This window comes from Triturus cristatus, chromosome 3_2, assembly GCF_964204655.1.
Source record: "Triturus cristatus chromosome 3_2, aTriCri1.1, whole genome shotgun sequence".
Lineage (NCBI taxonomy): Eukaryota > Metazoa > Chordata > Amphibia > Caudata > Salamandridae > Triturus > Triturus cristatus.
The window spans coordinates 574,016,284-574,040,221 of NC_140584.1; positions in this window are offsets into that span (position 1 = coordinate 574,016,284).

The following is a 23,938-nucleotide window of genomic DNA, read 5'->3' on the forward strand; positions in this document are numbered from 1 at the left end:
ATCATGGGATTTCTAGTGCACATGTCCGTAGAGTGCAGGGTAGGATTAGACACGGATGTCGTAGTTGACCTGGAGGATGGTCTCCCTCTTGCCTTGAGGTTGATGGAACTGGGGATCTTGTGCGTAATGCAGAGTGTGCTGCCGCATGAGGCACAGATGCTGCTGATCAGCATAGCACATGTCAGCAAGCAATCCATGATGAACACCAGCTCGTTTGCGTGGACACTGGGTGCCCTTGCTGCAGGGCCTGCAGCAGCATGCGCCATGTCAAGAAAACAATGCCACAAGTAGCACACAAAGACAAGGATCTCAGGAAGGAACTATGCAAAAGGTGTATGTCAAGGAAGGAATGTCTAGTTCAACATGGCACACACACACACAATGGATTCACATGCAGCACAGTGGCCATCGTGGAGACTGACATGCCACAATACCTACACAGCCATGGACATCATGCACAATACAGAATCTAATCCCTGACAAACAGCTTGCATCTTGCTACTCTACACATAGACTCATATGCACCATCTCTGAGAACAATGCCAGACATGCCGCATGCACAGTGGCAACAGACCACCATTGACAGAGATGAGGCACCTTGGAGGCAGAGGGACACCTTTATTACTCATGTGTGTCGGAATGCTAATGCAACTCTGTCAACACATACACAGGTCATGTGGATGAACACGTGGGACCAACACTGGCACCCCCCTTACCACCACAGATGCTGGAAATCCATGGCACTGGCAGACAAGTGACGGGTTACAGCTAAACACCCCCTGCTGCTCACGGAGAGGCTGCTATACACCATTGAGCCCCTAATGGGGAATTCACACACCATGTCAACCCGGTGCAACCCGTATGTTTCCGAGGGCAGTGTTACACACATTGATGGCTCCATCACAATCCACAATCCCATTACAGATGACTGTCACCAAGTCTGACCATCAATTCAGGTGAATTCAGCTCTATGTCATGTGCCCCATGGTGATTCTACATGTATGTAAAGTATCCAAACATGAACAGGAGCAGTGCACACACATTCAAAACAAATACCACTCCCAAAAAGCCGTGCTGCATCCCTTACCCGAAGGAGATTTTCGAACTTGTCCGTGCATGTAACGCTGATTCAGCACATGTTGCTGTGTTCATGAGGAATAGCAGGAGCACAACAATGCCACCAGCAGACAGCATGCACAAGTACCTGTGGATGGGAGACACTCCAGAAGTCAGCCAAAAGAAGCACATCCGCATGCATGTGCATGTACTCGACACGTATAAGATTGTCAACATGCTAGGTGACAATGATGACTCTGGAAAAACATTCTTCTATTGCACCATCACTCGAGTGACACATCCAAACACACCTCTGACTCACTTGGCAGACATGCAGATGGACACACACATTGCAACACTTGCCACACACGGCCCAATGCGTGCACACTCAGACACTGGAACTCACCACTAAGCAAAGAAGTTGCGTATGAGCCGACTCCGCATGTCCTCTACCGCCTCCTCCTCCTTGACCAAGCCCTTCATCCTCCACGGGTGGATGGTCCTGCTCATCTGGATCCAGGATGAGTGGCACAGCTTTCTCCACTGCCATGTTGTGCAGCATGCAGCACACGAGGAATATCTTGCAGACCTTCTCCGGTGCATATGGGAGTGCGCCACCGGTCTTGTGGAGGCAACGGAATCGGCTATTCAGGAGGCCAAACGTCCTCTCTATCACTCGCCTGGTCCGCCCATGGGCGTTGTTGTAGCGGTGATCGGCAGCCGTGCTGGGGTTGCGGAGAGGCGTGATCAGCCATGGCATGTTGGGATAGCCAGCGTCCCCTACATGGAAACATCATGGACAAGAGTGGGTCAGGAGAAGCAGTAAAACAGGAAGATGACGTTAAATACAGGACTGCCAAAGTATACCCACCAACAATACATGCTCGTTCGTTGCGCAGCTGCAGCATCATTTCAGGCACCCTGCTACGCCTCATGATGTAGGCATCGTGTGCTGATCCTGGAAAACGAGCACAGACATGTGAAATCACCATGTTGGCAAGACACACCACAAGGGCATTGATGGAGTGGTAATGCTTGCTGTTCCTATACGCTACCTCCTGTGTCTGTGGTGGTACCAAAGCCACATGTGTTCCATCTATGGACCCAATGACATGGGGCATCCCTCCCAGGGCATAGAACTCACACTTGACACCTGTCAACTGCTCAGGAGTTGGGAATTTTATGAACTCATCCAGGTGATCCAACATGGCCTCTAAAAAATCATACAGAACACGGCTGAACATGGTTTGGGACATGCCACCGACATGGGCAATGGTATGTTGAAAGGTACCCGTGGCAAAGAAATGTAGGGCTGCCATCACCTTCATCTTGGGTGTCAGTGCAGTAGGATACCTGTGTAGCGGTTGGAGGTGTGGTGTCAGCCGTGTCGTCAAGTCCTCAATCAAACGTTGGGGGAAGCGGTAGCGGCGTATACAGTCATGTTCCCTCAGGTCAGCCAAGTCCGGAATTGCTCGAGGGAGAGGCGGAGCCCTGCAGTGAATTAGAAGGGACAACGAAGAGTGAGTACAGTACACCACCAATGTCAATGTACTGAGCACATGCTCAACAGGCAATACACATATGCTACATACAGAGTCAGGTCTGTGCAATATGCCCTGGACACGTATGCCAGGCATGTGACACTCCTACCAAGAGCCAGCTACAAACGATGATTCTCAACCTCAATATGCCATGCCATGAAACTAGCTGTGGGCCAGTGTAAGTGAGCAGGCAGACGCATTACAGGAGTTACAGACATCCAAATATGTGCAGAAGAAGGATGTTTATTGTACAGACAGGTTGCGGAACACTAGAGGCACAGGTCACATGTCATAGAATAAGGACAGACCACACACCTTGCTATGAAGGATTACATGTCAAGACTGATCACACATACATTGATAGTATGCAGATATGTCCTTGTTTTGAAACTCCATGTCGATGCTTACATACACACCTTACGTCGGATTACACATGTGTGCTGGTGTGCGTAACAGTATGCCATGCCCATCTACACACAGACACATGTTGGTTGCAGCAACTGCAGATGCATTTGACCAAACACCTACAGCAAACCTATGGGAACACATGACACACACATGACATAGCTACAGCGTGCAACGCGGGCATTCACTTGTCAGGGTTAACATTCCGTGTACCTGGCATCAGGGGACATTTGCGGGTGTCGGTGACTGTGCCATGCCAGTGACGCATGGCCCACCAAGTCTGTACTACATGCACACATGTCAAAGGAGTGAAGGGGATGTGTGGCACATAGGGCACCATCACACGTGACATGTGTACACAGCTCATCATACTTTAATTAGCTTCGCCAGCACTCCCATAGTGATAGGGACCCTACACACGCGTGTACGGTCTGTATCACTATGGCGTACGCATTCGCCAGCACTCCCATAGTGATAGGGACCCTACACACGCGTGTACGGTCCGTATCACTATGGCGTACGCATTTGCCAGCACTCCCATAGTGATAGGGACTCTACACATGCGTGTATGGTCCATATCACTATGGCGTACGCATTCGCCAGCACTCCCATAGTGATAGGGACCCTACACACGCGTGTACGGTCCGTATCACTGCATTTGGGGTGCCCTAGGGCCATGGAACGGACCGTACCTGTGTGTAAATCTTGAAATAACATAGGGGACACATGAGGGACAAGTATAAGGGCCTAAATGCATGCTGGTTGTCATGGAGACCGAGTTTAAAGTTTGAATTATTGCATCAGGTGGCCAGCAGAAGTCGGTTGGAAACAATATACTTTGTTGCAAAGTGGTTGTTGACTTGACATCATGCTCAATTTTTAAACCATGCAAAGCCACTCACTGGGGTAGGTTTACAGGGATTGGAGGAAACGTAGGATGCTAATGTGACTGACCAATCACTCTGTACTCCTGTGAATGAAACAGGCTAGCAAGGCAGATATAAGGCAGCCAGGTCCCATGAGAGAGCACTTGCCTGCACATCCTTTCATTCCACAACACTGCTGCTGCTTGTGATTCCTCTGGCACCATGTCCAGGTCTGTGGAGAGGGCCCAGCCATTCACCATGGAGGAGAACATTGCGTTGGTGGATGTCATCCTCCCACAGTACACCATGCTGTATGGTCAACCAGGGGAGCAGAAGAGTGCAGACTCCACTAGTTTAGACTGTGCCCCTGTTTTGTGACTTCTGGCATTGTGTCCCTGTGTGACAGACATGCAATGTTGTTTGGAGTGGGTCACAGGGTGGGGAAGGCCTCATGTCTCCCATGCAGAGCATGCTGGTGTTCCTGTGTGCACTCCTGCTCTCGTGTGCACTCGTGGTCTGGTGCCACCCACCTGGAAAAAAGCCGTGGTCAAGGCTCTTCTAAAAAAATCTAACCTTGACGCAGCTGAGCTGGCCAATTTTAGGCCCATTTCTCTGTTGCCAGGTCTCAGCAAAATTGCTGAGAAACTTGCTAACCATCGACTGTCCAACTTTCTTGAGTCAAATGGTCTGCTCCGAGACTCGCAGACCGGCTTCCGTCCCGGCCATGGCACCGACACGGCCCTCCTGGCGGTCGTTGAGGAATCGAGGCGCATCTTAGATTCGGGAGGATCAGTGGCAGTGATCCTCCTGGATCTGAGTGCGGCATTCGACACCGTTGACCACCAGGTGTTGACCCAACGGCTGTCAAAGGTGGGTGTGGCAGGTGTCGCCCTGAAATGGCTCTGCTCATTTCTGGAAGACCGTTCCTATCAGGTCTGGGAAGGAAGCAACAAGTCTCCATCTATTTCTCTCCAGTGGGGGGTGCCGCAGGGCTCGTCCTTGAGCCCGACATTATTCAATGTCTATATGGCCCCCCTGGAGGATGTGGTGACCCCTTATAACATCAAAATCATCAGCTATGCTGATGATACTCAGCTTGTGGTCGCCCTTCCTCAACTGGTGGAGAACCCTGACTTGTTGTACGCATGTCTGGCGGACGTCCACACCTGGATGAGCAGTTCAGCCCTGAAGCTGAACGGCTCTAAAACAGAGATCATGCTGCTTGGAAACAAAGTGCCACCACTGTCACCTTCATGTTGGCCAAGCTGTATGGGTGACTTTCCAACCATGAAAGAGGAGATCAAGAGCTTAGGAGTCTGGCTGGAGCAAGATCTTTCCCTCAGAACTCACGCCAAAAGAACTGCGGGAGTCTGTTTTGCCCTGCTGCGGGCTGCGCGGAAAATCCTTCCGCTTCTTCCTTTTCCATCAAGGAAGTTGTTGATTCAGGGTTTGATAACATCTCGCCTTGATTACAGCAACAGTCTGTTTCTGGGAGCCCCTGAATCGACTTTTAACAAGCTTCAGCAGGTGCAAAACGCGGCAGCTAGACTCCTTATGGGTATCCCCCGAACAGAATCCGCCAGACCCGCTCTCAAGGCACTGCACTGGTTACCGGTGCGGGAGAGAGTACAGTTCAAGGCACTGTCCATCGCCCATAAAACATTCCAGGGCGGCGGGCCTCCTCTTTTAGGGAGCCTGGTAGTACCCTATAAAGCGAATAGAGCACTGAGGTCTGACCAGAGGTGTCTGCTCCAGGTCCCGAGAGTAAAAAGATCACGCACGGGAGGGAGGCGATTCTCTGTGCATACAGCAATGCTCTGGAACTCCCTCCCATTAAAACTCCGAGCTGAGACCTGTACCCTGCGTTTTCGCAGAGGCTTGAAAACACATCTGTTTCCCCTGTGAGTCGCTATCTTTATTCCATGGTCCCACGGTTGATGCACTGTTCATAGCGCCGGGATGCCCCAGGGTAGCTGTGCGCTTTATAAGTCTTAATAATAATAATAATAATAATAACTCCTCACTTGCATTGTGCTTACTGTGACAATCAATGCATGGTGCATGCCACATTCTGCCTGGCTACTCCTCCTGGGAATGTTGTTGCTACAGTCCTGATGTGATTCTGTGGTCCCCCCAGTGTGACAGGTGACAGTACCCATAGATGTGTGTTTGTTTAGTGTACCTGTGCTGTGAGTGTACAAATGATGTGTTCGACCCCTGGACATTGGTGTGTGTGTAAGTCCCCTGTCATGTGGGTGAGTGCATATGGGGAGTGTTGCACACCAGCTGCATGAGGGATGGATATACCCTGCCCATGTGATGTGAGCAGGGAGCAGTGCTGTGTGACTGCGGTGCTGAGCCAGCCCCACACCTGTGACACCCCCCAGTCCAGTGGCACATGGGCAGAGTGAGGTTTGTACCCGCAGTTGGCAATGGCAGGTGATTGTCCTGTGCCTGTGTGTGTCTGTGTACTCTGCTGAGGTAGCGTCAGTGGGCTGGGACACGTGACTGCTTTGAGGTGTTGTACATAATCCTTGTGTAGCTTGTGATGCACAGTGTGATCCAGGATCATTGATTGTGTGGCACCCCTCATGCCACCTGTGTACCTTCAATGCCACTTAGTGCATTTTGCCTTCCACAGTGGATGATGTCCCTATGACAAATGTGCAATGAGTTGCCTGCATACCATGGCCTGTTCCAAGAAGACAATTTGATAATATGTGTGTCTCTGTGTCATTGCTCAGTGGAAATTAAAGTATTCTCACTTTTGCATCCTCACAGGTAGGCGTCCATGCCAAGGGTGAGATATGGAAGCCGTCAGTGCCGTGGGGAATACGGAGGCTCGGAAGCGGCGCCTAGCCCAGGTGAGGAAACGCTGGCAGGATATCCGGTGCTGGACGAGGAGGATTGCACGGGTCCTGCTGGGGGACTCACCTGAGAGCCGGAAGAACCGTGGGCGCCGGCGTCTGACCCACATCCAGAAGCGTGTGCTGGCGGTGGTCTTCCCCGACTTGGATAGGCGCTTACTGGAGAAGCAGCAGCAGGAAGGGGGTAGGTACATGTGTGTTTGTTGTGTCTCACCAGCTTTTGGTAGTGCGCAGTTGCATGGATACACTGCCAGGGTTTACATGCGCAGTGCATAACCAGTTCCCCAAAGTAAACCGGTGCTGTTCTTCCTCCCTTCCCCTCCTTGCCATGTGTTCCCTGGTCTGTGTGTAGTCACTCTTGCACAAGGTAATCTAGGCTGGCAGTAAATCCAAGTGCCCAATGCTTGCAGCATCATGTGTGGGGGTGGAGTGTGACAGGTTTTGGTACCTTGGCTGTGCCCTGGCCAGTTCAGTCATTGTGGGGTCCATGTCAGTTGGCACTGATGCTGAGTCCCAACATAGGAGTGTGTCTTTAAAGTGTACTGCCTTCCAGCATGCATGTCCAATGTTGTGCCCTCTGACATGATGTCCATGAGTGGGATTAATGCATAGTGCAGGGACGGTTGCTTCAGTTGCAGTCATATCCATCCAGGACCATGGAGGTGTGTGGCCACTACCCTGCACTGGGGCACCTTTTCCTAGGTATCATGTGTGTCATCCAACTATGTGGACATTTTCTGTGTCTTCGGCATAGGTTGGGCTCTGTGGCATTGTACCCTGGCCTCATCTGTATTGACGTAAACTGTGCTACATGTGTCCACTGTTCTGTGTGACCCAATTTTGCTTGTGCATACTCACAGTGGGCAGTGCCTGTGTGTCTTGGAACGACAATCTGATGATGGTTGATTGTCAATGATATATGTGGACAGGCGCACCAGGGGTAGTTTGTGTACAATCAGGATTTAGTGCAGGCCATGTGTTTTTATCCCAGAGTAAGAGGTGTAAGTACTTCCTCTGTCACAATCACATTGTCTCAGGTAGGGGGTGCTTTGTGCGGGCAAGGCCTACATGTCCAAATCTGAAGTCCCCCTGCTAGGTCTGGCCTGTGTGTGATGTTTGTCTGGACATACACTCAAGGTGCAGTGACCCAGTCATGTTGTGCATGTTTTTATGTATTGGCTTTGCAGCATGTGCAAAAAGTTAATAGACATGGTTCCTGCTCATCCCTTTTTTGTCAACGCTGTGTGGTACAGATGCTGTGCACGATTGTCCCCAGAGCCTGGCTCCTCTGTCCTATTTGATGACAAGTAATTTGCTGTTGGGTCATGCTCTCCATTGTTTCTCAGTGGCATGGTGGGTCAACCAGCTGGGTGTTGCAGATGTTACTCATGTTGCTTTTCAGGTTATGCACTGTGACCTATGTCGATTTGACTCATGTGACATATGTATACAGGTGTCTGATCATTTCCTGTCTCTTCACCTTGCCCACAGCATCGTCGGGGGACTCCGAGGGAGACACTGGCACGGACCGTGAGGAGGGAGCAGGCACCAGTGGCAGCAGTGCTGTCTTGTCTGGCACATCAAGTGGCACGAAGGCCCAGGGGAGTGAGGCGGAGGACCTGTCCAGTTACACCACCGACTATGACGCTGACGGGTGCGAGGCTGAGCTCCCAGAGGGGGCGGAGGCTGCTCCCACAGCTGACAGCAGCCCTCGATCTCTACCCGCCCCCTCGATTCCCATCACCGGCCTCCCACTTGCTCTGGTCCCTTCCTGCCGTGCTAGGTCACCACGTGTCTCCTTCTTGCCAGGCACCGCACCCCCTGCCCCTGTCTCCACTGCTGCCGCCAATGCCGAGTCTGGACATCCTGCGCCAGTTGCAGGTTGGTCAGACTGCGATGCTTAATGTCCTCCATCGCCACACATGAGTGCTCACCCAGATGGAGGCATACATGGAGGGCATCTCAGCTGCGCAGTCTGACCAACGGCAGTTGCTGAGGTCCATTGACTCGACACTGACTGCAGCAGTGGGTCTCCTGCAGCGCTACGTCCCCCCCCCTACCCCTGCAGCATCCACACTTCCCACTCCCATGCCTGTCCAAAGCACACCCAGACGTAGCCATGCACGCACCCCACCAGACAAAGGCACCACACCACCAGGGACGGCCAAGCGCACACCTCCTCTCACGCACACACAGGGGGAAGTAGGCACACCCACTGGGTCGGGGGGCAAACGTAAGACACGCAGCCACAGTGGGAGTCCACATTCATCCCAACCCACTGCCTCCAAATCCACTCCCCTCAGCTCTCCTGGCCAGGATTCCACCAAAGACTTCTTTATGGCCGCTCTGTCCCTGAGCCCCAAAGTGACACCATCCCGCAAGCGGTCAAAGGAGTCCCCGGTCAGGGTGGTTGTGTCCCCCCCCCCCTGTCCACACCCTCCCCCAGTGGCGCTGCGACCCATCCCTCCGACGCCCCCCCCTCCTTGGGGCCTGTGGTTCCTTCGGGTGCAGGGGAGAAGCTGGGGGACCTTGCAACCGTGTGCAGCGCCATTCTGACCTCCACCTTTGGCACTGCCCCACCCCCTGTGGTGGAGTCCTCCGTCCCTGCACCCACAACACCTACCCTTGCACCTCCAGTCCCTGCGGTGCCTGGTCCTTCCCCCCCACATGATGCCCCCCCTTCTGTGGATGAAATGGACATGTGTACTGTGCAGGCAAGTTAAGGGAAACACGTCCCGATGTGTACCCCTCCAGGACTTTGCTGATGGCCTGGCCCATGGGCCTTGTAAATAGTGGACATTTATACCAATTTATTTTGACTGCTGAATAAAGCATTTTGTTTTTTTTTTGCACACTACTGCTTTTCTGGTATTGCTGTTGGTGGTGCTGCTCCATGTTTGGGGTGGGGATAATGTGTTAGGTGTCTGGCAAATGTAGTGGTGTGCTGCTCATGGGATGGACCCTGGTATCTGTGTGCCATCATAAGGTATTTGCAGAATAACTTTGTTCATGTATGCTCTTACTGCATGGTGACATTGTCCCAAGGTGTGTCCCTTCCTCTGTGGACCCTGACATCTTCCCTGCAGGGTGTTTCCTAAATGTTGTGCTGAGCTGTGTCTACATATCCTTGGTGTATGACGGATCCTTTCTACTTTGGCCATGCATGCTGGGCAATGTCTCCACCTGCATCATTTGTGGCATCCTTGGTGGTCACTGTACTTGTGTGTGGAGTATATTGAAGTTACTTCATGTGGACATGTTCCCTTTTACACACTATGCATGTGTGTACTCCCAGCCTCGCACACATGTTACGTGTTCTGCAGGGTCTTTGAGCACCTGACTGACTATTGTGGGCATTGTATCTGTGGGTACTGCACCCTTTTTTTCCATGGGCACTGCTGGGAGGACTCTGCACCCACCCCTCCTGCGTCTGGGCACTGCTGAGAGGACTCTGCACACACCCCTCCTGTGTCTGGGCACTGCTGGGAGGACTCTGCACACACCCCTCCTGTGTCTGGGCACTGCTAGGAGGACTCTGCACACACCCCTCCTGTGTCTGGGCACTGCTGGGAGTGATAGGCACCCACCCCTCCTGTGTCTGGGCACTGCTGGGAGGACTCTGCACACACCCCTCCTGTGTCTGGGCACTGCTGGGAGTGATAGGCACCCACCCCTCCTGTGTCTGGGCACTGCTGGGAGTGATAGGCACCCACCCCTCCTGTGTCTGGGCACTGCTGGGAGGACTCTGCACACACCCCTCCTGTGTCTGGGCACTGCTGGGAGTGATAGGCACCCACCCCTCCTATGTCTGGGCACTGCTTGGAGGACTCTGCACCCACCCCTCCTGCGTCTGGGCACTGCTGGGAGGACTCTGCACACACCCCTCCAGTGTCTGGGCACTGCTGGGAGGACTCTGCACACACCCCTCCTGTGTCTGGGCACTGCTGGGAGTGATAGGCACCCACCCCTCCTGTGTCTGGGCACTGCTGGGAGGACTCTGCACACACCCCTCCTGTGTCTGGGCACTGCTGGGAGTGATAGGCACCCACCCCTCCTGTGTCTGGGCACTGCTTGGAGGACTCTGCACAAACCCCTCCTGCGTCTGGGCACCGCTGGGAGGACTCTGCACACAGCCCTCCTGTGTCTGGGCACTGCTGGGAGGACTCTGCACACACCCCTCCTGTGTCTGGGCACTGCTGGGAGTGATAGGCACCCACCCCTCCTGTGTCTGGGCACTGCTGGGAGGACTCTGCACCCACCCCTCCTGAGTCTGGGCACTGCTGGGAGGACTCTGCACACACCCCTCCTGTGTCTGGGCACTGCTGGGAGTGATAGGCACCCACCCCTCCTGTGTCTGGGCACTGCTGGGAGGACTCTGCACCCACCCCTCCTGCGTCTGGGCACTGGTGGGGGGACTCTGCACACACCCCTCCTATGTCTGGGCATGTACGGTCGGGACATACACGGGTGTGGGTACGCCCCGTACATACACTGGTGGGGTGTGGGTACGCTCCATTCATACACGGGTGGGGGTACGCTCCATTCATACACGGGTGGGGGTACGCTCCGTACATTCACGTACCCACGATTTGCAGGCCTGGGTACGTACCGTACCCATGCCTTCAGAGCGTGGGTATGTGTCGTACCACGCCCACCACTACGTCACCCCAACAATGGCGGTACGGCCCGTACCCACGTTCTAAAGGCCTGGGTACGGGCCGTACCAGCATTGTTGGGGTGATGTAGGGGTTGGGTACGGTGCGGACCCCTACGGCACACCAACAATGCTGGTACGGCCCGTACCCAGGCCTTTAGAACGTGGGTACGGGCCGTACCGCCATTGTTGGAGTGACGTAGGGGTACGCGTGGTACGACCCGTACCCACGCTCTCAAGGCCTGGGTACGATGCGGACCCCTACGGCACCCCCACAATGGTGGTATGTACCGTACCCACATTCCAAAGGCCTGGGTACGGGCCGTACCAGCATTGTTGGGGTGATGTAGGGGTACGCGTGGTACGACCCGTACCCACGCTCTGAAGGGCTGGGTACGGTGCGTACCCCTACGGCACCCCATTGGGGGTCTGCACCGTACCCAGGCCTTCCGAGCATGGGTACGGGTCGTACCACGCGTACCCCTACATCACCCCAACAATGCTGGTACGGCCCGTACCCAGGCCTTTAGAACGTGGGTACGGTCCGAGCCACCATTGTTGGGGTGACGTAGTGGTGGGCGTGGTACGACCCGTACCTACGGTCTTAAGGCCTGGGTACGGTACGTACCGGTATTGTTGTGTTGCCGGTTCGCGTCAACGTCCACTTCTGTTGTGGCGGACGCTTGCGTTGCTGGACACGCCCCCACCCCCTCGAGGTGACCAGGTCCTGCAGCTCAGGTTTGTCCAGGGCATGTGTAATTTGTGACTTGGGTGGGGGTTATGTGTCCTGCCCCTGCCCCCCCCTTTGCCCCTGGGTGTTATTCTGACCTTCTGCGGCGTCTGCGTCCGTGCCTGTAGAGCAGGTGGACTGCTATGACGGCTGGGATGACACATAGGTTCGGGTCCATGGCTGTCCGTCGCGTACAGGTGCTCCTTGTGCGCGTCGTCCTGGTTTCCCGGCAGTTTTTGGCAGGCGGAGAATTTTATCCGTGCGGGGTGACGTCGGTGCGGATCGTACTTCCTGGTTCGTGAACCGCAGGCTGAATGCGTCCCGACGTCACGTCGGCGCTGTCTCGGATCACATTGGTATGTATTTTTTCATCAGTCGGTGTTTTTTACGATTCGTACGGAAATGGTGTTTCCGTGGGAATCGTACTTGCATGTTTGTAATGTTTATTTCCCGGGTACGAGTCGGACGGAGAAAATGCTCCGACCGACGGTTCGTACCCGGTTTCTCCAGGATCCGAATCGGCACCATATTATTTTATTTTATTTATTTTTTTAATAGATGATTTTTACATCTATATTTTTAACTTCGCTATTTTTGATTCAATATTTTTTTACTTGCTTGTTAAGGTATTGGAGTCAATATTTTTGTAGTCGATATTATTTTTTCGATATTCAGACATCGATGATTTTAGCATGGATGTTCTGTCAGTGAACCATAGAAAACTTTACAGAATATATCATGACTGTTATGATTTATTGGCTAGTATGTAACTTTTACATGTTTTGGTTATTTTCTTTATTTGTAGGAGGAAAATGGAAAACAGAAATTGTGAACAAGAAAACCACCATGTGAGAAAATATTTAGAGGTGAAAAGGAAGTCTTGTCTTGAAAAAACATGAAATACTTACGTTGCGGAAAGGGAGGTTAAAACTATTAATTAGAGAATGATAATGTTTGTATTGCATAGTGGGGCATTTGTGATCTTGCACAAGCTTGTGCTGTGTAGGTATACAAAGCAGCAATAATGAGCTTTGTTAAGAGAAGCACGATTGTTGTCTTTTTCAGCTGTGAGTACCTAAGCAGGCACAGTGTATCTAGGTTGAAAAGATGTGAAAGGACATGAAAAGCTCTATAGTTCAGCAGCACAAGCTAACTCTGTTCGAGCTAGCTTTTGTGAACTCTTTTTAAAAAACTGTACACAGGAGACACCTTGCTTAGACTTTTTTGCTAGGTGGCGTCAAACCAAAAAACTGCCATACAAAAGACTTTTTGCCAGGCTGAGGTGACTGAGGTGGTGTAGCTACAGCGGGCTGCTCATGTTAATGTGATAAAGACATTATAAATTAGTAATGCTGTTTTTTTTGTTTGTTTTATAATTGGTTATATAGGTTATTATTATAGTTGGTGTTGTACTTTTGTAATGTTGACAAATACTTTTTTGTAAAGAAAAAAGTTTAAAGTTACTACTGATATTTTTTTTAATAGTTGTTATAGATTTGAATATTATTACAGTATTGTATTGTTGACTAAAACTGGCACCTCCTTCAGGGAGTGCAGAAGTGCTGCTGCATGTATATATTTGATTGTATGATAGAAAAATGCATGCCTCAGCAAAGCATGCCTACACCACGCTGTCTCAACCACCAGCGCGTCTTTACTACGCATGCCTAAAATGTCATTGTAAAGGCATGACTGGTCAAGGCATATGTGGTAAAGCTCACACCCCAACACCCCTGAGCCCTAAAAACTGGCCCGAGAACTGCAATCTCTCCATCTCATCCAAAAACACTACCCAGACCCCCTGCCCTGAGCCCTAAAAACCGGCCCCTAGCCCTGCAATGCTCCCCACCCCAGCCTAAAAACCTACCCCAAACCCTGTCCCCGCCCTGATTCCTAAAAGGGCCCCAGTCCAAAAAACGACCCAGGCCCATATCCCCCCGCCCTAAGCCCTAAAAGGGCGCCAGCCCAATAAACTACCATGACCCCAGCCCCTGTCCTGAGCTCTAAAACGGTTCCAGACCAAAAAACGACCCAACCCCTGCCCCCCCCAAACTAAGCCCTAAAACGGCCCTCAGGCCAAAAAACTACCCCAACTCCTGCACTCCATTCTGAGTCCTAAAACGGCCCCCAGCCCTGAAAACTGCCCCTTCCCCCACCTTGAGCCCTAAACTACCTCCCCTAAAACTTCCCCCTCCCTACTGAAAAATACCCCCCTCCTCCCCCAAGCCCTACTTACAAAGCCGCATCCAGGTCCTTCCTCTCCAAATCCTTCCTCTTCCTCTCCCTGCCCACCTGGTCTCTGGAACTAGACTGCTGACCGCTGACTGCCTTAACAATGCATCTGCATGATTCAGGCATATACATTGTTAAGAGCAAGCGGTGTTCCACTTGCGTAGTAACCACATGCGTGGCTTATCCCGTGTGGTTAATGCCGTTTCCCATGTATATATATTTGGAGACTGTATGACACTGACAGGGAGTGGGCTTGACTTTGAATTTCCTGTCCATTTAACATGGCTATCACTTGAAGCCTAAGTTGGAAACTCATGGGACAGGTTGTGTTGCCCCCGAGGGATTTGGTGTTTCACTTTGCTTAATCTGTGACTATTGGAGCATCACGATTGATTTAAAATTGAGTCTGTCTAAATGTTTGTCACATGCAATTATGTTCAACAAGGACTTGGTAAATTTGCCGAAGTTTGACACATCATGAAAAGGGACATTATGGGACATGTAGTCCCTATGGGATACTAGTCGTAACGTTGAGGCCGCTATTTTAGTTTTGAGAGTGCAGATTATAGTTTTCCAGCCTCTAATGATGTATATCAGTCTCATGTTTCATTCCCCCCAAAGCATGTATCATATGTATATGTGTTGGCACAATCGGGTAGTCAGATTCGGTTTCCGGGCATGTATGAAAGGGCGAGGGTTACGGACTTAACCCGCAAGTTATTTCAAGCCACAATCTATCAATTTTGGTGAATGTTGTCTCTCTCAAGGTTACAAGTGTTACACGCAGCATGTTTTATTTTATTGTATTGCATTCTATTTGGTTTGCATTTCCTGAAGGGGTTTCGCCATACAATGGATTTTATTTTTATTGTTCCCCTAGCATCAAAGTTTTAAAATACGAGCTGGCGATATTTTCTGTGTGCATTATAGAGGTTTGGATATATCATAAAGGACTATGTGGTCAATGTGGTTGCACTATGCATTCAATTTGTATTATTGCTTTGAGTGACTACATTATTCACTTACCATTTATACTGTTCTGTATGTTATGGTATCTTCCTAACATTCCAATATGGATTGAGATGTGTTTTAGGTGTAACACTGTACATTGGATTAACCTCGTCTATATATGTGAAATGCCTTTTATGTCCATTACTGTGATGGGGTATATATTTCTTAGTGTTAATGGCGCTCGCCAGATTGAGAAAGGCTGCTGTGACAGCCGAAACGCGTCTCTTCAGTAGTGGGGGACGTGGGAGGACCGATGAAATGAAAGAAGCTTTTACCTTACAGCCCTCGTGTGCGTGCCTTCTTCCAGTGTGGAGTAGGAGTTGGTTTGGATATATATACGTATATATATATATATATACGTATATATACCAGGAGTCAAAATTAACCACATTATTAATGGAGGATGCAGGGTAAAATACAGCAAAGTGCCCCGCCAAGCTTAAAGTCCAGCCCAATACGTTTCATGCTTGCGCACTTCCTCATGGGCTCAGGGCAAGATTACGCCAGTTATATCCAGCACCAAATCAACGATGTCTTGTACCCCGCCCAAATAGGCGTGGCCAGCCCCGTGGCCTTCTGGTACTCGTGGTGCTTTCGATGTCCCTCTAGTGAGTCGTCGCGCCACACTCCTCAAAATATCAAAAATAAAATGCCAAGTCGGTTGCCGGGTACTGTCGCTGCTCTCACCCGTCCGTTTATACCTCCATCTGTCTCCCCGTCCTTTCATCTGCAACGTCATGTTGGTGCTGCTGCAGGGCTGCAGAATGCAACAGAGCTCCTACCGCGGCTCAGGCGGTGCCGCTAATAATCCAAAACACAGTTTGCCTGGAATGGAAGGGCCCATACGAGGAGTCAAAATTCACCACTTTATTAATGGAGGTTGCAGGGTAAAATACAGCAAAGTGCCCTGCCAAGCTTAAAGTCCAGCCAAACGCGTTTCATGCTTGCGCACTTCCTCATGGGCTCAGGGCAAGACGAGTGCGGGCAACGGCAGTTATATCCAGCACCAAATCAACAATGACTTGAACCCCGCCCAAATAGGCGTGGCCACCCCGTGGCCCTCTGCTACTCGTGGTGCTTGCGATGTCCCTCCAGTGAGTCGTCATGCCACACTCCTCAAAATATCAAAAATAAAATCCCAAGTGGGTTGCTGGGTACTGTCGCTGCTCTCACCCGTCCGTTTATACCTCGATCGGTCTCCCCGTCCTTTCATCTGCAATGTCATGTTGGTGCTGCTGCAGGGCTGCAGAATGCAACAGAGCTCCTCCCACGGCTCAGGCGGTGCCGCTAACAATCCAAAACACAGTTTGCCTGGAATGGAAGGGCCCATACGAGGAGTCAAAATTCACCACATTATTAATGGAGGATGTAGGGTAAAATACAGCAAAGCGCCCCGCCAAGCTTAAAGTCCAGCCCAACGTGTTTCATGCTTGCGCACTTCCTCATGGGCTCAGGGCAAGATTACGAGTGCGTTTTTTTTTTCTCTTCATGTGCCGTCCCCTCTCAGCACCGTGCATAGCAGCTAAATTATAATGCTGCCAAAGGGGGAATGAAAAGTTTTTAGTTATACCCTATGCTCTTTTCTCTCATGAATGGGAAGATAGGATGCCAATGTCTCCTCCACCATTTTTTCCTGACTAATACTGCACGCTGAGTGGAAAATGCGTGCTGGAAAGTGTCTTCTCCTCATGGCTATGCACTAAATACGTAATTTTCTTTTTTAAAACCTGGAGGGAGCACCTATAATGTTTATCCATATGCTTTTGGTTGATTCTTCATACTAAAGGACCTTTTGAACATTGCTTCATTCTTCTTCTAGTTACTGAAGTATTTTAACGTAGTGCATCCGTTCAATACAACCCTTGTTACTTGCCTGTGGATGGTCATTCTGCCTGCCTTTTTCTCCTTTGTTGTATGGGCCTGACTCGCCCTTTTGTTGTGCTCTCCTCTCCTCACCAAACCACATCAAGATGGCGAGTGACCCCCATTCCTCCTCTAGCTCATCCTCTTCAAGCACTAAACCAAAGAGACATAAGAATGATCCACCTTCTCCTATACTTTCCTCGCAAAATCCTGTTCTTGATTTCATTTTGGAGGAAGTACGTGGTCTCCAACCTTTTATGTCTGCGACTAACGAAAAGTTAAAACAATTGAAGAACATTGGATTGTTATGGAAGGAAAGGTGATGGAACTTGAACAACGTGTTGGTAACCTCCAGGATGTTTCTACCAAAATTCCTTTATTGGAACAAGAGATTCACAAACTTAAACTACATACTGAAGATTTGGAAAATCGTAATCGTAGGAACAATCTTTGCCTCTATGGTCTGCCGGAAAATATTGAAGGTCCAGATATGTTATCCTTTTTGAAGAGATTTCTGCCTGATCTCTTAGATCTTCATTCCTCAACTCCACTCAACATACAGCGTGCTCATCATCTGGGTCGTCTTCAGCTTAATTCAAATAAACCACGTGGTATCATAATGCTATTTCTGGAATTTACTGAATTGATGCATGTCTTGAAGGCGGTTAAATCCAAACGTCATCTTTCCTGGTCAGGTCACAATATTTTTATTTCTCAGGATGTCTCTAATGCAATGAATGCCCATCGCAAGGTATTTTTAACTCTCCGACCCCAGTTGAGACGCCTGAACATCCAATATGGCATTCTCCACCCTTGCCTTTGCAAAATCACACATGAAAAAAGATCACGTTCTTTCGACGATCCTTCTAAACTGATACTCTTCACTCAATAGTATTTCTTCTCGTACTATGGAAAACTAATGTTTTAGCCTCACCTTAGTTCTAATGGTTCTCTGGTTGTTGTTGATCTTATAATTGTATTTATTATTCTATCTAATATTAGCTCCTCTTTTAAACTATTCAGATGCCTTCAAATGTTATTTTTCTTTCTTTCTTCTTTTATTATTCCCTCAAATGTTTTCTCTTCACTCTTTTCTTCCTATTACTGTCTCTCATTTACTTATTTCTGAGGCTTATTGTTATTATTTATTTACTCGTACCGCTGTCTTTGCTTTTGTCGTCACCTTCACCCCTTCCGTCTTGTTGCTTGTTTATCTTCAGATCTGGATTCTTTTCCTTGATCTGCTTACTTTCCTCATTTTTCTGTTTTTCTCTCTTTACTCTCTTTCTCTCTTCTTCTATCATCCTATTGTCTTTTTACTTTTTTTTCACGGTGCATTTTCATCACCAATTTTTTGTCTTTATAAATGTCTTTCATTATATTTCTTTTAGGACTTATCTTTCTTTAATATGTTGATTAATACTTGTGCCTATTAGTGTTATTTGCCGTTGTACATTTTGTTTTTTGTATTTATCTAATAAGTGGTGTTTTTTTGTTTCCAGTTGTTCTCCTGTAGTGTATCATCTCCATTCATGTCCTGTCCTCCCTTCCCTCCACTATGGGGCCGATTCCGATCTGGGTCGGAAAGCTCTCCGACCGAGCCGGATCCGGAGTGTTTTCCGGCCGAGCCGGAGTCCTGCAGCCCAACCAAGCGAGTACGATGCGGCCGTATGCTGCCGGACTCGGCTCGGTCAGACTCCCATAGAAGTCAATGGGAGCCGTTCGTACGAAGCGTACATGGGCTCCCATTGACTGAAAGGGTACGTCTCGCACAAGGGCGTCCCCTACAGTGGGTACGCCTTGGTGCCATCCGCACCGTACATGCCTGTGTTGGGGAGACCCTTGGGTCTCCCCCTGTGTCCGAGTCGTAGGGCTGTGGGTGACAGGGGGTCTGCAGCGGACCCCCAAAAGCAACTTCCCGTACGTTTTGTGAGCCGGACACTCCGGCTCGCACCAGCTGTCCGACGCGTGCATCGTACTGGCTCGGTCGTAAATCGCATCCATTGCACGCCACGGTTAGCTTACGGCCGAGACGTACGGAGCGGTTCGGACCCGGGAACGTCTCGGTCAGTAAATTTCACGTAGCTCGCATCGTACTTGCCTGCTCGTACAGCTGTACGAGTCGGGCGGAAAACACACGTACGGCTCGTAGTTTTTCCGGCTGGATCGTGTTCGGCGCCCTTCCGACCGGGATCGGAATCGGCCCCTATGTGTAATGTTGTTACGTGGAATGTTCATGGTCTTGGAAACCCCATCAAAAGACAAAAGATTTTTTTACGTACGAATCGTACAAGTACCGTACAAACGGTGAAGTACGATTCGTACGGGAAAAATACATACGAATCGCCTTGGGAAACGTCTACGAGACGTCCCCGGACAGTTTTACGTAGGAGTCGTAAAACTGAAGTCCGAGCGCACAAGTCCGATCCGTACCGGCGTTCCGAATGCACAAGCGTATGGAAAACGTCCCGCACGTAGCGAACTGTGTACGACCCCTACCCCGGGTACACTTGTGCCCGGGGTACGAGTCGTACGGCCCCCCCGGCCCCCAGCCCCGTATGTACACGCCGTTCCCCGTGCCCCGTATGTACGCGTCATACCCCCAACCCCGTATGTGTGCGCCGTACCCCCAGCCCCCCCATATGTACACGCCGTACCCCCAGCCCCATATGTACGTGCCATACCCCCAGCCCCCCGTATGTATGCATAGTACCCCCAGCCCCGTATGTACGCGCCGTACCCCCAGCCCCATATGTACGCGTCGTAGCCCCAGCCCCGTATGTACGCACCGTACCCCCAGCCCCCCCATATGTACGCGCCGTACCCCCAGCCCCGTATGTACACGCCGTACCCCAGCGCGTACATACGGGGGGCTGGGGGTACGGCGCGTACACTCCAAATTCATTCTTGGCCTGATGCATTGCGGAGCAGTCTGCTCCCTACTCATAGGCGCATTAAATGTCCACAGTATATTACCTTGACATTTGGCAGTATTAACACAACAAACGGAGACAACATCAATTGCCGTATTTTCAAAATCATCTTTATTTTACGTTAGCCATATATATGTATACAGTAAGAAAGTGGATTATTAGTTGCGAGGGATGGGAGTCGTTCTCAAGCAATAGATCCACAACTTTCCTTTACTGGGAACCAAGTACCCCCTTATGGCACTTGACTCAGAGATCGACAAGACCTGCAGAATCCCATTAAGTTCTGTGGCTTAATCTAAATAATGTACTCGCCTACATCGAACTTGTATGTCTGCACAATGAGTACAAATTTCTTTGAACTGGATACGTCACATCACAAAATGGCGGCCGCACTATACAAGTGTTTGATTAAAGCAAGCTTATTTTCTGTCAACCCGCCTTCGTCAAATACAATTTTAGAAACTGAATTTAATTTCCTGACTAGCATCTATTGGCAAACTTGCCTTATTATACTAATCAATGTTTTCAGGAAAAATTGATTGCTTCTAACCACTCCCAACTGAATGGTAACCTGCTTCAAAATGGCATAATAACTTTCTCTGCAGGTTTAGCAGCCTCAGTCTGATCTCAAGAGGTGTACCATCAGGCTTACAAATATGTTTTTTTAGTTTCACTTTTTGGTATACTTGGTAGTTGCAATGGCAAATCATTTACACGAATGTTCTCCTTGAGACTGAAACATAAGCAACTCAACTTTAGTAATACACCTTGCAATTGTATATGTGGTTTGAACATGGCACATAAAACCAATTTGACCAACTAAGAGCAATTGATTAACTTATGATACACTATTATAGGATATGACTTGCCCTGCTTGACTTGGGTAAGATGTCTGCATGATAACTAATTAACCAGATACTAGGCAGAATGGCAGTGATCAATAGACTTAAATACTCTCGATTCCAAGTCACATCAACCTAGCACACAGTTAGGGTATTTTGGTACATTTTCAAGGGACGAGTACACAGTATAGGTTCACATTAAGGCAACGCATGAATCTACAAAAGAAATAATTAGCATCACAGAACTAACTGAACCCAAGTACAATAAGGACACAACATACCTTGCAATACTACATTTGTCTTTATCCCACAAATCCAATATGCCTGAAAAAGAGACTATAACCAATCTCAAATGATCCAAGGTGGAACCGCCCAACCCTGATTTGCCAATCTAAGGGAAACATACATTAACAATACAATGGATGTGATCTTAGAAAAACTAGCAGAAGTACATGACCTTGCCAAATCAATGAAAATCAACACTGATTTCATACAACTATAAATATTGGCTATAAGAGCAGATATGAGACATATAGTAAAATCGCCAAAGCTGAGGACAGAACCAGCACCCTTGAGGACTCTGAAATTAAAATAAATAAAATGCCACCAATGCCACAAAACTCCCACACCAGCAAGGAGAAAGTCGGGATTTGGAGGATAGGAATTGCAGAGGGAACCTTAGAGTCTTCAGAATTCAAGAGGAAACAGAAGACTCTGCAGGTTTGTGCATTACATTCCTGAAAAAAATGGACCCCACAAGTAACCAGCTTCCGCTTCAAGAAAGAGCTAGAAATGGAAATAACACACCAGGATCCATTTCAAACACTGAAGAATAAAAGAAACCCTAGACCAATCATCTGTAAACCCTTACGATACCAACATACTAAAAGGAGTTTTGAATACATGAAGAAAAACAATTATATAAATTGAAATGGCTCTAAAGGTTTCATATCTTAAGACCATTCCATATCAATAGTAGACATAACAAAGAGCTTCATAACCTTCAGGGTGAAGCTAAAAAGTATGAACATACAATTTTCTTTTCCAGGTCCTAGAGTCCAAGGAGTATACCGAGATGAAACTTCAGATCTAAAACTAAAATGTAGTACAACTTAGGTGCTGATTCTGATCCGGGTCGGAAAGCACTCCGACCGAGTCGGATCCGGAGTGTTTTCCGACCGAGCCGGACCCTTACAGTCCGACCGAGCGAGTACGATGCGCACGTATGCTGTCGGACTCGGTTCGGTCGGACTCCCATAGAAGTCAATGGGAGCCAGTTGTACGACGCGTACATACGCTCTCATTGACTGAATGGGTACGTCTCGAATAAGTGCGCCCCCTACAGTGGGTACGTGTCGGTGCCATCCGCGCCGTACATGCCTGTGTGGGGGAGACCCATGGGTCTCCCCCTGTGTGCAAGCCGTACGGCTGCGGCTGTCGGGGAGTCTGACGTGGACCCCCGAAGTCCGACTCCGGGAGCTTTTGTGAGCCGGACACTTCGACTCGGTCGAGCTGTCCGATTCGAACATCGTACTTGTTTGGTCGAGAATCGTCTCCATTGCGCGCGTCGGTTTGCGTACGACCGAGTCGAACGGATCGGGTCGGAGCCGGGAACGAGTCGGTCGGAGAGTTTGCGCATCCTCGCATCATACTTCGTCGTCCGGACCCGTGTACGGATCGGTCGGAAAAGAAGCATCAGAAACGGATCCACTACGGCCGAACCCGATTCGGTCCCTTCCAACCGAGATTGGAATCGGCCCCTTAATCTCTAAACAAAAGATGTTATTAAATTTCTCTTGGAAATTTCACACCCTACATAATAGGTCATACAGCTGCGTAACTAATTTAGCAATTTTATTAACAATTGCTACATATTCTAACGTAGATGTCACCTTTTGCAGCGATAACAGTTTTTTCTAATGACCTTCCAACAGGTATTGTTCTGGCCAATGTTTAAACTATAAATCCAAGAGGCCCCATTTTCAGTAACTTTATTTTACATTCTAATTTTACCCTAAGTAATAAGCTAACAACCCTCAGAACGCTAGTTTTATAGCCTTACACCTTTTCTATCAACATGGTGAGGACACCTTTAGCGTTGCGTATAAGTAGAAGAGAAGTAGATTGTGTTTGTTCTGGTTTAAGTTATAGATCTGAGTTTAATTTTCACATATGAGGTGATGCTTGCTATGAACATAGTTGATGTTTATTTGACGGTTTACTCTCATGGGACTGAGTTGGCTCCCTACATCGCCATTCCCATAAGGCATACTTTGGGGAGGGTAGGGATGGGAGGCTGGGAACTGTGGATTTTGTGGGAATATGTTTTGTTTTTATAGCTCTGTTTTTCAGATTATCCTTTGTCCCTCTCAGGCATGAAGGAAAGCACAAACACATCTGATGGGTTCAGGGACATACTCCCCCGTGCATTAGAAGTAAGGCTCAATTCTTTGTTGCAAATGTTTATAAATAATGATGTCCACAACAAAAAATAACTTAAATATTATACCCTTAACCACAACAGCATGAACCATCCTTTTAAAAAGAAAAATACATGGACTACTTCTGTAAACTAAAAGGAGACATAGTTATGCTTCAAGAGACAAAAATTGAGTCAAATTTTTCAATGATGTTATATATTCTCCCTAAAACAATCAACATAATGAAGCAATCATCATATTTTAATGAATTTCAAAGATTAACCTGATTACTACCTCTATAGATGAGGAAGGCAGGAGGTTTATTAGCAAACTCCACAAAGCGGGTACAGATATTTTTGTGATTAATATTTATGCCCAAATAAAAACCACCCTACTTTCTGGGCCAATTTGCAAAAGAAAAAAAAAAGCAATTTCAGAAGATACTTTAATAATTTTAGGTGGTGATTTTAATCTTTCTATGGATTGCACAATTGGCAGACAATCCAACTGCAACACCG